Source organism: Pinus tabuliformis, chromosome 3_1 (genome assembly GCF_031772625.1).
Source record: "Pinus tabuliformis cultivar Carrire ecotype Pingquan chromosome 3_1, CPIR1, whole genome shotgun sequence".
In the NCBI taxonomy this organism is placed as follows: Eukaryota; Viridiplantae; Streptophyta; class Pinopsida; order Pinales; family Pinaceae; genus Pinus; species Pinus tabuliformis.
This window is the reverse complement of record NC_142301.1, coordinates 674,866,634-674,871,208: the sequence shown is the minus strand read 5'-3', so window position 1 is coordinate 674,871,208 and position 4,575 is coordinate 674,866,634.

Below are 4,575 nucleotides of genomic sequence, written 5' to 3'. Positions count from 1 at the left end.
ATAAATAATTCCTCATTTTTGGGCGGAGATCGCGGGTTTTACCTGTTGATCACCTATTAGTGCCCGTGGCCCAACTGTTCCCAACCAACTCCTAACTAAAAAACTACTTTGGAGATGGTATAAAAAGACATCAAAGGGAAGGCCTAAGAGAGAGAGAAAATAAGAGCAAGATTATTATGCTGAGATTTTCCCCATAGACCAGGTCTGAAGTCCTTGGTGCCTTCTGCACTTCCCCCATTTTGCATAGGAAACCCTTGTTTCCATGTGTATTGGTGATCATCCATCCTTTATATCACCATTGAGTAAGACTTGGAAGGAGCTCTTGTTGGAGGCTTGAGGCTGGAACGAATCCGGGAGGAAGCTTCGTTTGGAGCCTGCTGAAGGTGTTTCAGGTGAAATCTTTCCGTTATATGTACTTTACTTGCCTTTATATAAAGAAACACGTCTTGGTTCCCGAAACAATCTTTCTTTATGCTTATGAGATTCTTGTCTTTAATTCTTATGCAAGTAGTTACTCAAAGATTTTTATAACTAACTTTATAGCATGAAGATGGTTTTCATATAAGTATTTGTCCATGTACTGTTGTGTTCTTTGATTTGTTTGTTTTACAGGTCAAAGAAGAAGAAGGGAACTCCAAGAAGGGTTTGGACCCTAAAGGCCTTCTCGAACGTAGGACCTTAGGTACGTACCCTAAACATTAGAATTTGCTTAAAGTGAAGATAATGGTTGTGTGTGTGTTTCTTTGAATAAGCAATTTTCAGTCTGGTAGAGTCTTAACCCAAAGGACCCTAGGGGTACTTTCCCTTCAACCAGTCCCCCTCCATTCCACTACACAACCCTTCTTGGGAAAGGGGTGGTTATCCACTTTGTATTCAAGAGTTAGGTGGCAACTAAGTATTATACACATTCACTACTTCACACAAACCGACCAAAGTTATTGAATTCCTATCTTACTATGAGATATTTATATCCCTATAATATAATTCCAAATGTCAACAAATTATAAATTAGTTAATTAATAACCTATTTTAATAATTAATGTGTTTATGAAACTATAATAGTATAGACGTACTAGGTATGTAGGCGTAGCTAATGCACTCGTATCCCATGCATGGACTATAAGAACAAGTGGCATTCCTAATGCATTATTCTTACATGTACACAACTAATTATGCATAACAGTAAAAGAATTGTCGAATAATTCTCATTAATGAAAACACAATAATTCAATTCCCATCCATCATTGTACTTAAATTATCATAATCAAGTTATCAAGTGTTCTAAACATTATATGAACTATGTAAGAAATAAAAGAATGACATATTCAAACCCAAGTAGGATGCTCATTTGGCTCAGAATCATTCCTCCTAAACACCTACTTTCATCTTCCATCCCTTCCTCTACTACAATATGTTAAAGCCTTGATTATATCGAACTAATTCCAAATATAATTTTAAGGTGTAAACATTGACTATATTGACTTAAATTCCCTACTAGGCAATCCGTAGTCACTATCACATGTCTAGTTAAGCATGGTTAACATGATCTCTTATGCCTCTAGGTTTTGAAGGATGTGTAGTGGAAAAACCTCTGCCCCTCCTAATTAAATAAAGTATAACACCCTAACATTCATTCCAATGTGCAATTGTTGTTGTTCTTAGAGCGGCATCATTGAATAACCAATCTAGGTAACTATGGTTCCTATAAAAAACCACATCTACGAACATATCATTGTTAATGATTAACACATACAACTACATTTTTATGTCCATGAAATTAATGTTACCTTAAGTGCTAGAGTTATTTAGATATCACCTAGCCCATTAACCTATAGGTTAGCTTACCACAAACAAATCTCTATCCATAATCATATAAGAATTCATGTTATAAATAATGTTACATATTTGCATTTATGTAAAGAAAACCATGTGCATTTCATGAATTATCCATTCATAATATATATCAAATTGGTATCCATGTACCAAAACTTCACCTTTAATTTCCTACTTTAAGGAAATCACATAATCATCAACACTAAGAACAAAATATAGAAAAGCTCATATATTATCCTCACATAGATAGGTCCACATGCCCTCATAACAATTGTTTCTATTATTCTTCCTGAGTATAATAGATATTATGCAAATAAAGTACATGTTAATCCATAACATAGTTTACCTATTAAAAGCGAAAGAATGGGGCATTAAATTATTATTGCAAACCACTTCAATTCTTCACTTAGGATGTCCAACTTCTTCCTTTTAACCTCATTTCAATATCCACATTTATTTGACTCCTCATATTCAATTCTTAATCTTTCTCTACACATGCTAGTCTATTTTCATGACATGCTCTTAGTCTACAAATGTTGTTACATCTAGACACATCTAAACACAAACTTCCAAGTTACACCTCCAAGCTTACTTCACATGCTATGCAGACTTCTCAATCAAATTCCCCTTGTTTAAAAATGTTTACAGCTTTGTATGCATATCCATTCTCCTTTCTCCACCACTATTTTACCCTTTTGCAAGTTGTGGTACTCTTGGTTTGAGATAAAAGTAATTTGAGCATCTAGTTTGCCTCTCTATTTAACCTAATAATATTTATATTTCAGCCTTATGTCTTAAACACTTTTTTCTTGGAAAACTTTCTCTACATCTAGTTGTTCTCTTTTAAAGAATTGGTCCATCAAACCCATTTCTACATTCTCTTTATATTCTTATTCTAATTCATCAACATTGTATTCTACAAAATCATAGATATTATTTACATCAAATATGTGTAAAATATCCAACTCTACTAACAATTCCAGTTTAAAAATATTACCTCCAATTCTCTTTCTAATTATACAATATCTAGTTTTCTTCACATTCAACTTGCTATACTTTACCTTAGGATAATGTTGCTTACTCAAATTTAACATCACCAAATCACCCTCTCGGAATATATTGTATTTGTGTCTTCAGTATGTTCCCTTTTATATTACATGGTAATTTTTCTTGAATCCCCTTGAACTGTGCATGTATTCCTATCATCTTCTCAACAAAAGTATTTGCGTCATCACTTTGTTGAAACATAATAGGGAAATCAACCAAATATTTCACTCCTTTTAGCTTTCTTCCATGGATAATTTTCAAAGGAAACAATATTATTGACCTATGCATTATACTATTGAAAACAAACAAAACATATGCTAAGAAAATTGATCCCACTACTTTAGTATGTTACCTCTAGACATCTTAAAGTATTTCCTAACATTTCATGAACTGGCTTTGTCTTTCCAATATTTGTCTAAAAATTATATTCTGAACTCTATAATAAACTTGTGCCTAATATCTTCCATAATGTTCTCTAATTATGACCAAGAAATATGATATCTTTGTCTAAGGTAATGGTCTTCAATAATCCATGTATCCTTATAATTACACACACGTGCGCGCACACGCACACGCACACTGTTGTGGGGAAAAGTATCCGATGCGGATGACACTAACCCTTTCTAAAGGTGACAGACTTTAGCAACAACTGAATGACAAAGTTTTCATGTTCATCTTTATAAAAGCACAGAGAGAATAGAAAGAGGATCAACCAACCTGGTGTCTTGCGCTTAGTCGATCCTTGTCCCTCTCGCTTTGTATCCCATTCCCAGCTTTTTACTCTCCAAGCCGATCCAGCTACACACAGAATCTGCACAACAAAAGGGAGAAAACTACGAGATACAAGCAATCATAATTGAAGCATGGATTAGGTTGCATCAAATATACATGTAAACACAAAAGCATCTATGTAAAACAAGTATATAGAAGAACATGCAAACTTTATTGATAGAAAGTAACAGGGTTCCAGAGGAAGTTACAACCAATGATGTTGGCCCCAATCCAGCAGCACCTCCTCGGCAGCAAGAACTCTCTTCTTCACCTCTAGTAAAACAATCACCCAATAATCCTGGCAGTATACCAACAGCACCTCCTTGCTTATACAAAATTCCAGCCTCCCCTAGACCTCATAGAAGAGCTCTATATATAGGAGAGAAGAGGAAAGGATGAGTCAGCTGGAGGCTGGCATATAGCTGACTAGTGTCCTCTCCATCTTCAGTTAATCTTCAGTTCCTGTGTCCACTTGGAGATCCTTGCTTACACATGGTGATCAAGTACCTCTTACTCATCACAGGGCGAATCTCATGACCCAAGTGTCAGTTTGGAAGCTTCCTGGGCAATTGACACCTTGCAGGATGACTGTGCCACTTGGCCAATCTCACCCAGCGCAGGTAGCCTTCATTGTTTTTGACTTCCAGCGCAGGTACAGAGTGGGACAGTTGCAATACAGCGCAGAAGCTCAGTTAAGCAGCTGACATGATCCAAAATAAGCCTGTTCTGAAGTGTTTTCAGGTGGAGAACTGATTGGAAGTGTTGTTGATTGATGACCTTGTTCTTTTAGGGGTAAGAACAACATGTTTAGGGACTGAGGATCCCTGTAATTATCGACATTTCCTGCTCCTTGACGCGAGGCACAAAAATGTCTATAACAGTTGCCCCCTAAAGTATGAGGCCGTTAATCGGGTGAAATGCTTT